The sequence below is a fragment of the Camelus dromedarius genome, chromosome 13 (genome assembly GCF_036321535.1).
Source record: "Camelus dromedarius isolate mCamDro1 chromosome 13, mCamDro1.pat, whole genome shotgun sequence".
Taxonomy (NCBI): domain Eukaryota; kingdom Metazoa; phylum Chordata; class Mammalia; order Artiodactyla; family Camelidae; genus Camelus; species Camelus dromedarius.
Window position 1 is genome coordinate 26,127,731 of NC_087448.1, and position 13,178 is coordinate 26,140,908.

A 13,178-nucleotide genomic window follows, 5' to 3' on the forward strand; every position below is an offset into this window, starting at 1 on the left:
TAGAATAAAAGTATCCCTGAAAATGTTATAAACAGGCAGGCTGACATGGAAGGACATAAGAAATGATTATATTCAGTGTGAAAATATAAATCTTTATTTTTTTGTTTTATTCTGTCTGATATACATCATGTTCATATGTTTCTTTTTTACATAAAATAAATTTAAACATTTTTTCCGATTTAAGGATAATATGTTTATTCCTTGAGGTATCAGTTTTCTCATCACTGCCTGAGATAAAGAATGAATAAGCTAAATAATGTCAGTTTAATTTGATGAAATTGGGTGAATTTCGCTTTTTGATATTCCAATCATTTTATATGTTAGATCAGTTATTTACACACAGTCTTATTTTGGAACAACTAGAAGCAGGTAAAAAAAAGATATAGGCAATCGAGGAAGACAGATTTTTATTAAAAAGTAAGAGAAACAGAGTTAGGGAAAAATATGAACAGACAAATAAAAGGAATCCCAGAGTGACAGCCCAAATAACACAGGGAGTAAAACCCTGTCCACTCATGGGAGACAGGCCAGGACACTGATCTCTGTCCCATGCTTTCTAGCAGGTAACAGAAACTAGAAAATAGAATCACCATATCCACAAGTTAAAAGCAAACCCACTGTTTAAGACAAGTATAAATATTCTTTATAATGAGATAGGAGAGAAATTACTCTCTGTGTCCTTATAGAGAAAAACTGTCAGATTTATTTAACAAACACCCCTCTCGCCATCCTTCAAATGAACACAGTGATATGTGTAATGGCACTGCCTCTATATAATATACAGTTATGTAAGCTGATGACATTACAACAAAGCACAGTTCAGTAAAAACCATTTCACCCAGGGATAGTATATTGCAGTCCACATAGTGTTCTCTCTGAGAGTCAGGCTTAATTCAGAGGTGGATTTTATTGCAAAGGGAATGCACAGGTAGTAAATTTACTTCTCATGGCACTTTTTTTCTTCTTAGAACTTAACCCATATTATAACTAAGCCTCTGATCTCATTCTAGGCTATAAACTTCATGAGAACAAGAATAAAACTGTATCCCCAGCGCCTATCCAAGCATCTGACACACAGTAGGCACGTGAACATCAGTTCAATATTGAATGAAAGGCATAATTTTCAGAAGTTTCCACAAATATTATTCCTCTCACTCAAGTATTTCAGGATTTTCTCCCTGACAAGCATCTGGATGGCAGGTAATGCACATGACTGATCCATGTGGAGATACATGATCAAAGCAATCAGGTGTGTCTGAGCTTCTTTCCTGGCCTGCTAGTGACTGTAAGTACACTGCCTGAAAATAGATAATACTAGACTTACATAGCAACAAATAATTATCTCCCATTAAAATTGTATATGTACTACTAAGCCAGCACAAGTATGGTTATTAAGCTTAATAACACTGGGAAATAGAGGAGCAGGTATAAAGATGCATCTCAGAGTTATCCCACTCAATGGGAGCGGGAACTGGGGTATTTACACACCACAACTTCCATCAGTCATTGGTTGAGGGTTATTCCCAGAGGGATGTAAGTTCCTTGGCATCTCTGTCCTATCCTATCTGAGCACAGAGCAGGATCTGGGGACCAGAGAAAGTTTTCTGAATTGGTGACACCTATGGAAATAGAGGTGAGGCACTACAGTATCTGCTACAAAAACATATATTTAAGGACACATAGTATATTTTTAAAAAAGAAAACTTAGGTAAAATTTGACAAATTCCACAAATAATATCTACTGTTAGACTATTTCAAGTATCAGGAATAAGCTTGAAAAGAAGAGAAACAACTATGTGTTTTACATATGCATGCATGTATGTATTATGTATTCATTCATTCATTCATTCTCTTTTGCCCTCCTCCCTATCTTTGTAGGATCGTACAGTGCAGATTCACATTTGATGAGCATAAAACCCCCAAGCAGAAGACTTTTCTGTCACCTGATTGACTCTTTGATTTTACCTATTTACCATATGGTTTCCTTATAATTATTTTTTAAACATTTTTTATTGATTTATAATCATTTTACAATGTTGTGTCAAATTCCAGTGTTCAGCAGTTTTTCAGTTATACATGAACATATATATATTCATTGTCACATTTTTTTCTCTGTGAGCTACCATAAAATTTTATATATATTTCCCTGTGCTATACAGTATAATCTTGTTTATCTATTCTATTTAATTGTTTGTATTAAAACATCCTCACTCTCTCCTGTTGGAAATTTTCAGTGATTTACTCTGGCAACTGTTGCTGAGAATAAGTTACACAACTTAAGCTTTGAAGCACACATGTGTTTTCTTGCATCCAAAAGTAACCTCAATCAAATAAACTCAGAATAATGGTTACCAAGCAGTTTGCAGAAGCAAGGACATCTGATTCTCTAGCTTATGGTCAGAGAAGTTACATGTGAAAAACAATATGGTTCATTGTTAAGCAAATACTCCTTACTGAAGGTGAGTCAACAAAAGTGTGGGCAGTTTATCTGTACCTACAATTAGCAAAAAATTTGACCCTCAGAATGTTAAAGCTGAAAGCCAAGTAAATAGCTTGAAACAGAAGTGGAAAATAAGAAAAAATAGTGGACATTAAGGTCTTAAAAAGCTGCTTCTAAGTTAAGCAAGTTTGATACACACAGAAATTCTGGTTACAATGGGTGTGGTGGGATAAAGCTGGTTAGCTCTCAGAGGTTCTAAAATGACACACAGAAAGGCAATTTTATCAGTTAAGATTAGAGTTGGTTGTAACAGAAATAAATATTGAGGCTCTATACTGTCATCAGGAATCCTGATGCCTGTTTTTCTACTTTCTAATTCTAACACGTCTGCTGTCTCCACGGTGTTCTCATGTTTCAAAGTGACTGCCGGAGCTCTAGCCATCACTTTGGCATTGCAGGCTAAATGCAAGAAAAAAAAATCTTCCTCCCAAATAATTTAAATCTATAAACAACCCTCCTAGAATTGCACACACCTCTGTATATTTCCACTGTGGTCAGCACTACTTATCACATGGCCACAACTAGCTACAAGGGAATCTGAAAGTATCCTTTTTTATTTGACTTTTTAATGCCAGTTGGCAATAACCAGAACTGCACTGTAACCAAGATTTACATGTATACCAGATTTGCTTAATTTAGAAACAACTTTTTAGAATGCTGATTTCCATTCATTTTTTCCCCTTATTTTCCACTTTATGTATCAAGCTACTAGCCTGGCTTTTCGCTTGAATATTCTGTTACGATTCAAAGTTCTGTTTTTGTAGTAGAAATGGAAAGTGACTCTTGTTCTAGGCAATCGGAAATTATCGTCTCTGCAGTCACATGGAGGTAACAACCAAAAAGAGAGGGTTTGTGTGTGTCCTTTAGCTTGGGAAAAGGCAGAGAAAGAAAATGGGCTGGATGGTATCATTTCTTAATATTTTTACCAACCATCAGGCAGAGTCATTTTCCTTCACCCATCCTCATGATATCAGAAAGTGCTATGTTTTAATAGCCAGCATCTGTGGGGAGTTGACTGATAAATGTACCCCTTGAACCAACATGTGACATACGTACTTCTTTCTCCAATTTACAGACGAGGAAGGAAGGAAGCTGCCAAGGATATAGAGTTAGAAAGTGGTAAAACTATGATTTAAGCCCAAACATTTAAACCTTAGAGCCTTATTCTTCACCAAAATGCTATATTATATTTCACTTTTTATACCTTTAACAGAGCCAGGAGTAGGGTGGGGTGGCTGGGACATATGTCCTGGACACAAAATTCAAGGAGGAGTCCAAAAACACAACAGTCAAAATGAACAATATCTTGATGAAATATTTAAAAAATAAATCTATGTGCAAAAATCCATGATGAATAAAATATCAACATTTTAAAGATATAAATGTTTGAGGCAAAAAAACGTCCTATGACTTTTGACTCTGAGACATCTGACAAGAGAAAGATTAGTTTCATTTTTTAAAAATTTGCTCTTCACCTAGACCAAGGTTTCTCAAAAGTGCCACTACTGAGATTCTGGGCTGGAAATTTTTTCTGGTGGTTTGTTCTGTGCATTGTTGTTTAGCAACATCCCTGGATCCTAGTCATTGGATGCTGAATGCAACACGCCCAGAGTTGTGACAACTAATGATGTCTCCAGACAGTAGTGCCAAATGTCCCATAGGAGACAAAATCATCCCAGTTGGCAGCCACAGACCTGAATGCATCTGGTTTATTTGTGAATTATCAAAAAATAATTTCAAGCCTCTTTGAAACTGCACAGTGTTTTCATAACACATTTATCCCAGAAATGTGGTACGTGCCTTTACTGGAGATAGGTTTGTTTTGTACAAACACACTAAGCCTTTGTGATGAATCCATTTCAATTTTAAAAGTCCTTTGCCCATTCTAATTTAAAATTCCTCTGTAACTTGATTATTTGCTGTTTGAAGAGGAGAGGAGAGGAGAGCTCAGGTGAGCTGAAGCTAATTTTTTCATAGCACTATTATTCCAACGATGGAAGGTTGGGTGTAGGGAGCTGCCTCAGTATTAGGGTCCACATTAAAAGAAAGCTACCCCTAATTTGGATAATTGCTCCTCAGTTTGTATTCTTTCATTATATAAAAGTTAAAATAACTACATATTATTTACAGAAATATTTGTCTGATGTTTTTCACAATGAATGTCTCAATGGTCCATTTTCCCTTTTCTCATACTGAGATACTATTGAGTTAAACCTACTCTGAAGTGTTCCTCAGAGACTATCAATGAGCAAGGGTCTCTTTTGTTTAGAATCCATCCTTTGGCAGTTTTTGTTTACACATTTTTCATTTCATGTTAAACAGCGTATGTTAAGTTTATTCAAAAATGTCTATCACTATCTTTTCATATCTTGATTTCAGCTCTTCTTGTTGAACTAAAAATAGTGTAATTCAAGGTTTCTATTTAATGATATGCTTTTTAAAGATAAAATATAATGTGCTTAAAATTATGCTATTTCCATGAATAAAGACCCTTCCTAAGGAAAGCCAAAACATCAACCAATCGAAATAATGCCACTTCTCCACAACATTCAACATCCTGTTAAATAACCTGTCAGATTCTTTCCAGTGAGCTCAAATTATTTATAAACATTAAATTTTTAAAAATACATTTATCCAAGGAAACCATAAATAACAAGTTCAATTTCCTTGAATAATCAATGGAGTTAATGAATCTATAAAGTATAGACAAGCTATTTTATTTGGGTTTATGCTGCATAAGAGAAAAAGACCATGAGACCATGAAGTTCAACCTCAGAAAACTACTCTTCCAGAACAATCAGAGAAATTCTATTATTGGAAATCAGAAAAAAAAAATGTCCTAGAACCTTAGATCAGTAATGCATGACCCAACAACAAAGGCAAGGAAGGTACTGCATGCTGTCTGCTGCAGGCTGGGCAAGCAGGGAAGCAGACTTTGCGCTGGAGATCATCCTGGAGGAAGATTATTTGGGAGAGCTCTCAGAATTAGCCCCTGCAGAAGGAAAGGGATGTAAAGGAAGCAGCATTTGGCAGAGGAAGATGTTGGGCTGCCATGTAATCACAAGGAAGGCTTCAGCCAACCATACAGGGAGTTTTGAATCAAGGATGGCATTTCAAAGTTTTTAAGAATTTGGGTGAGGAGGCTGAAACTTTCATCCCCATGTCAAGGGGGCATGACTTTGGGAAAAGTGGTTCCTCTCTACTGAGGCAATTCTGTAGAAGGCAGACAACTGTGAGCTGGATGCTAGTAGCAAATGTCTCTCATTTCTGAAGGAGAGCTCACATGGCACATCAGAGCATCGACTACTACTGTACTGTTTTTTCCTTTATATTTTTGTCAAAGCCATTTTTTAAAATAAAGACTGTTATATAAGCCCTTAAAAACCATCATTAATAGTGCCATGAGAGAAATAGCAAAATTAGCTGCTTAAAAAACAAAGCCATAAGCACAGAACTATATTTTTGAAGGTATCAATGACTATAGCTGTTGCCTAGCCAAACCATTAACAGATGGAGAGAATGAAGTATTGGGAGGTAAAGAGTTCTGTCCTGAGTCACAGTGTCAGTTAGTGTAAACTTGGGTATCTGTTTCTTTACCCTACACTATCCTGCACATAGGGCTTTCCTTTGCTCTATAATGAATCTATTTCCTAGCAATCCCAAGTTAAAATGATCTCTAAAAGTTGCGGGAGAACAACATACATTTTTCAAAACCTTTTCATGTTTGGCGTATAGAACAGCCATATTTTTATATTTAAATCTTAACAAGTTCCCAACCTTTCCAAGATTACATCCATTTCTTCCTTCACTTTCCTTAATGAAGTGAGATGTGTGGTATTAAGGAAGTGGGAAGTTACCTCTTTTGGTTTCCCTGAGGTGTCAGAGTCAGAAACACTGCCAGAACCACATTTATCAGTTCTTGTGCATTGCGGCAATCCAGGGAAATCCACAGTGTGGCCATGCTGGAACTGTATTTAACTGGATTTTTGGACATGGAAGAAAACAGTAAGATTGGTCACACCATATTCTTTGTGGGTTTAATCCCCCAATAAGTTCTACCACAGGAGATGTTTTGAGGTGTTGCATAAATGAATTACCCAGGACACCAAAGGATCTCTGTCAAACAATGTAATATAGTGTCCCTTAGCTCTACCTAAGTAGTCAATCTAGTTCTACCTACACATCTGGCTTCAGTCTCTGAAATCAAAACATTCAAGAAAAGAAATGGAGATACAATAGTTATGACAAGTCTAACCTCCTCACCAAAGAGAAACCAAAAATTAAAAACAACCACAGATCCCCTAGAAAGGATGACATTTGATCAATGGTATATTCACCATTGGCTGCCATGAAAGTTTCAGGATGAACCATTGGGGATTTGGTCAAATGTTCATGGACTTGCCTTCTTGCTGCCTGGATTGTGTCCTGTCAGCCATACTGAGCTCACCAGCCCACATCTCCACTGCCGGATCAAGGAACAATGCATGTTGACAGCCAGAAGGTCAGGATACTGCTGCCACTGCCAGACAATGCAGTAGCTCCTGTGAGGACAAGTGCTGTCAGTGATGGTGACACTGGGCCTGATGGTGTCCCCGAAAGATGATACTGACTAGCCAAGGTGGGAGCCAGGACCCATTCGCACCAGAGAGCCTGACCAGTTACAACATCCAGAGCAGCTGGGAAAGACATGCTAAGTCTCTAATTTCTGGTTTTCCCTTAGAAACTTGAGTGCCACAGGCCTGTGGCAATGTTTTAGCCCTCTAAAAAGGTGTCATGCACAGATTCTAAATCATTTTGCCTAGGAAAATTTAAACACGGTGTGAAAAACATGAGTTAAATGTGCTAGCCCAGTCAGAACTCACTTAGGAAGGAGACTCATGGTTAATTCTAAGGCAGGGGTTGGCCCACCTAGATGGAGAGGTCAATCAGATTTCTTATAGTGAATGATGAGGTCATTTTTAGGTTGCCATCCTAGGTCAAAAACCAACAGGCAAGATGCTCAAGCAGTGTGCTAAGGCTGGCAGACTGCATACACAGAAATTGCTTATGTTTTAGCTCCATGAAGTCGGTCACTTCTACTAATTTAATTACAAGGTCTTCCTGTGTGGATGGTGGTTTTCTATACACTCACCATTATTCAGCACACTGTATGCATTCAATTTCTGTCTAGTGAGGCTTGTTTCTGGAAGTAAGAGAGAAGTTAAAGTAAATGCATCTCTCCCTGACCCTGCTTACCACCAGAGACCCTTTCCACAAGCCAGACTCAAGTGGGTCCCAAACTCTTGAGTTTCATCACATCAATTCAGCAGATATGCTGCTAATTAAATCTGGTGAAGAAAGTGAATCTCAGAACTGATCTCTAATATCCCCCAGCCATCTCTCTGGAGCTATATAAGGAGAAAGTTTAGCCAATTTACACTCTACAGTCTTTAAATTCAACCTGTTGAAGATAACTGAAGCCTGAGTGGAAGGAGACAAGCCTTTTACTACTGACATCTTGATTCCCTGGAAACCTAAGTTCTGTTATAAATCCTAGCACTCCATCTCTGACTTGAGGCAGCCTGTGGCTGAGAAGTTACAGCCAGAATATTAAAATCCTGACTTCACTGCAATAGTGTGTCAGTAAATTCTCATGTCTACTTCAGTGCTTCAGAAGGCTAAAATATAAATATTAGGGTGCTTTTAGAATTATAAAATAAGCACAATCTATATTCCAGACTTTTTTCCCAGCTCTGTCCCAAACTCTCATATGACCTGGGAAACTCAGTTTTTACTTGCAAAATGAGGTAGCAGGATCATATGGTAACCAGGACTCCTGACATCTAACGAATTCAACAATTTTACAGAAATGAGGCAATAGTGAAAGTCTGGATAGAGATCTACAAAGGATCATGGCAGATTCACAAAAATAAATTTCTTTACACATATCAAATAATGCAAAGCAAATTGTGTCCCCTTTGCATCTAAAATAAATTTTGAAATTACAATATCTATTTTAAATTTATTTCCTATTCAGATTTATCATAGGATCCATCGTTCTGTAGTACAGAGGCTTATTCACAAAACTCATCTGTAGGTTTTAAAAAGATAATTCTATAGCTTGTTACCATCATTTCAGAGTTTGAAGTGGAAACAAGAAGAGGAAGCCAAAAAATTTATTTCTAATCCTCTTCCTCCTTCTACTCCTCTTCCTTCTTATTTATTTTCTTCTACACCTTTTCTCCGATAGAAAAGAGACATAGTGTAAGTTGGGTTGGTGAGATGAGTGGTGGAAAGAGAAAAGAGACAAGGAGGCAGAGAAAGAGAGTTCAAGATAGCTGTGGAAGGTATTTAGAAATCGTGCTCATCTTTTCAGCAAGAATGCAATTAAGTTCAGTACAAACCAAAAATAACTGGAACACTATTCTTCCTTGTCGCTTACAACCTAGACATTCCCATACATGGAAAGCTAAGGCAAGAGCAGTAGATACTGAAATTGTGCCAAAGAGGACTAAACACAGGCTCCTGAAGGCACCTTTTATTCTCTCTTCGTGCTGTCCAATATGGTCCTTGTTCTACGTGGCTGACACTGAAACAAGAGACTCATAAGTGATAAGTAAACATGCTTTATGAGGCAGAGTCTCTCTAAAGCAAGACAAAGTATAAAAATACATCTGTGAAACTGAAATGAATGAGAAGATAAAAGAAGGAAGCACTGTGTGAAAACCTTCCATTCGCGCATATCAAGTAAACAATGTTTGCCGGTGAGCAGAACTTTTTCTGGCAGAGTCTCAGGTCACACACCCAATTGTCATGCTTAAAATGAAAGCATGTTTTTCTGGTTTTAAGTGGTATCTGATGATCAATCATCAACACAGACTCTCCCAGTTTTTATCGAAAATACATACATGTGGACGATGACAACAATAACATCAACACAAACACACACACACAAACACACACACACACACACACACGCCACTGTTGGGTAGGATTTTCAGGCAACGTATCAGCAGAATGTGGAAGGAATTTCTAGTAACGACAAGATCAATCTGAACCAGTTGACACATTCAAAGAGTGAATTATCCCCTCTACATTGCCAGCAACATAATTCACTACCCACGTAAAACTGAATAGCTCGGCCCTGCATTCTTCATCCACTCAAGACCCACGCTAATCAAAGCACTGGTCAGTTGTGCTACTACTGTTAGCGCTGTTTTTGAGATTCCAGCATTTTGGATCCCTCATCTGTATCTCCCAACAGTATTTCCCATCAGAAATTGCATTCAGATAATGAATCCTGGTAGATATACCTCTGTGAAGTCAAATGAAAGTAGAGTCAAGAAGGCAAGAGAGTTTAAGAGTAAATATTCCATGTGCACCACATACTCACAGCGACTGAGTTGGACCGTGAAGACGGGGGAAGCTCTTCAGTAAATACAGCAGATCTCCACCCAAAGGAGAGTAACACGTGTACAAACAAAACCACTTCACAGAGGAAACTTGCTTGAAACCCTGCACATCAGTTTATCTTATGGTTCAATGTGTCTTTTAAGTAAATAGAGAGTGGGGCCAAAAACAATCTATGGCTTCTGTCTATCAACAATGCCAAATCTAGATAGAATTCTACTTATTTAAGGGTGATTGTAGAGATGGAGAGAACAAAATAAGATCTGCAAAACAAATACCTGCAGTGAAAAATGAAAAGAAAACCCATGTTTTAGAATTAGAATCAGTGTAACTACTTATTCAGGAATAAAAGGTTCAAATTAATAACCAGTTATTAAGAAGTTATTTGGAGAAAAAGAACTGTAGAGTTTGACATCTACATTAGAAAGCAAGAAGACACAATGACCTCAACGCAGTATGAATAGAAAGTTATATGGAAATAACACACTGAAATGCAAATATGGGATTCAAAGAGAGAAGAGTTAGATAAAGAAGAGTCAAAAAGAGAAATAATAATACAATATTAAATTTAAATTTTCTATGGCATTAAAGGAAACTAAATACATTAATCAAAGGAATAATTTGAAAAGCTATTACCAGAAACAAATAAGAAAGGGAAGCAAAGGGTAAAGCTGTAAGAGGTCATGCTTCTGAGGGGGGCTGAGAAGAGTGAGGAATATGGACATTTGGAATGGAAGAAATATGGAAAGAGAGAGTTGAGGAAAAGATCTAAATTGGAAAACATTTAAGGGGATCTCAAACAGGCTTGTAATGTTTCAGGTGAAATCAGTAAAAAGAGGCGATGCCTTACCAGGACAAAAACACATTTAAAAAAGTCCTATAAGCTCCTGGCAGACAACTTTACAAAACAAAATCTCAGACTTCTCTATCAAAAAGGAGAGAGTGGAGACACAGCCGTAATCCTCTGAGAAAATGAGTTGGGACAGAGGAAATATTTGCACATTCAAATTGTCTTTCATTAGTAAAAGTATCAGAAATGGATTAAGTACATAAAAACCCCAAAAACATCATCACAAACCTTTGCTTAAAATCAAAGATTTAAACCTACTCCAAATGACTTAGAAATAAGACAAATTTAAGAACTCAAAAATACAGAAAGTTTAGAATTATTAAGAATTATTATTATCATTACTATTCACAAACACTTATTGGGCATTCAGTTTGTGTCCAGTAACTTATGTAAATTATCTCATCTTTACAATTACCTTGGACATAAATATTATTATCTCTCTCTATTTACAATGAGTACACTGAGGCTTAGAGTCATTGAACATTTTCCCTAAGATTGCTGCAGGTTAGAAATGTCTTGCTTAAATTTAGGCTCACAATTTTAATCATTACACTAAAGCCTTTCCTTACTATGTTTGAACTGCAACATTAAGTTTAGAATAATTAGTCGTAGCCTAGTGTCAAAACTTGGCTCAGCTGTTTATTTTCTATTTTCACTCCTTTGCTAGTTCCCAACAAAGTGTTTTCCTTTGCATGAGTCATGCATAGCTCATGAGATGTCTATTGTCACGTACAACCCCTGTAAACAGTAAAGAAGATACTGTTCTTTTCTAGAAATTACTAACATGTATATAGCACTTATGAAGTGGCAGGCACTCTTCTAAGCAGTTTACATATATCAACTCATCTACTTCCATTTTTATCAGTGCACACACAGAGCATGGGCAGAGTAAATATCTTGTCCAAGGTCACTTAGCTTCCAGGTGGCAACACCTGGATCTGACCTCAAACTCTACGTACAACTGCTTTCATTAAAATGATTGGGATGCTAAGAGAATTTTTCTTCACAAAATCAGAATTGTGTAGAGACATCATTTTCATTTCCAAGGAACTTGAGAAATCATTTTTCAGACTTTTAAATCTTATGTTGAATAATTGGATTCTTTGTTTTTGTTCATTGAGTAAAACTAATAAATCAACCTAATTGTAGAAATAGTCTCTGTCAACAAATCCCAATGTATATCTTCCTCCATCAAAAATATCCCTCTGATAACTAACGATCCTTCACAAAAAAAAGAAAATTATAAAACATATTAAAAATGTTAAGAGGTTATATCTGTTCATAGAATTCTGGATGTTTTCTTCTTTATCCTATTTGTGTTTTTCAAATTTTATAGCTTTCCCCTTAAATTCCTATAAACCTATGCATATAATATATAAACACAGCTGGGTAAAAAGTGATGCATAGAAATAATGAAGAGAAAGGTAACAAAGTTAAAAGTTTATTCCTGGATGGTAAGGCTACAGGTGAATTTATCTTTAGTTATATTTTTTTCTGAAGTGTTCAAATTATTCATAATTAAATTATCTTATTTTTGTAATAGAAAAATCCTTACCTTTTTTTTTTTACTTTTTAAATTAAAGTACAGTCAGTTTACAATTTTGTGTCAATTTCTGGTGTACAGCACTATGCTTCAGTTAAACATGCATATATACATATATTCATTTTCATATTCTTTTTCACCATAAGCTACTACAAGATATCGAGTATAGTTCCCTGTGCTATACAGTATGAACTTGTTTATTGAAAAATCCTTATTTTTAATAAACAGCCTATCATTACAAAAATTTATTCACGGTGGGTAACAAAAAATTATGCACACATGTTCACATCAGAAATTGCTAAACTCTGCCCTGTGTCAGGGGAGCCTTTGGGTTGGCTTCCACTTTCCTGTGGTTTACCCAGATGGTAAATGTTATTTACAGTGTCAAACCTCCCAGTACACTAAACCACATCAGAAAATTCTCAAGGGTTTTCAGATCTCAAATGTTCAATATCTTGACTGAATTCTATTTAAATAATCTTCCTCACATATAATCTGAGCTTTATTTTTTTCACAAAGAAAATAATTTATTAAAGCAGACACTGAACATTACATATTAATTTACATATTTTAAAATTTTATTTAAATATTACAACTACCTAGAGTGAAGTAGTTGCTATAAACTCTACATTATTAATTCTGAATACTTTAGTCACTCCACAGTGACAGATAAATACAGCTACACTTGCGTTTGGGGGATTAAAATTATTTAACAACTATTTATTTGTTATTTCTAGGTGGCAAGCACAGAGCTAAGGGAAGAGAAACATATTTGCTAGAATTTCATTAGGTGAAACAAAATAGCCTCATTCTTCTTTAATATTAATGAATGTGAATGAAGGAGTACACATCCATATTCTAAACAATTCTAAATGCTAATATGCTATCTATTTAGA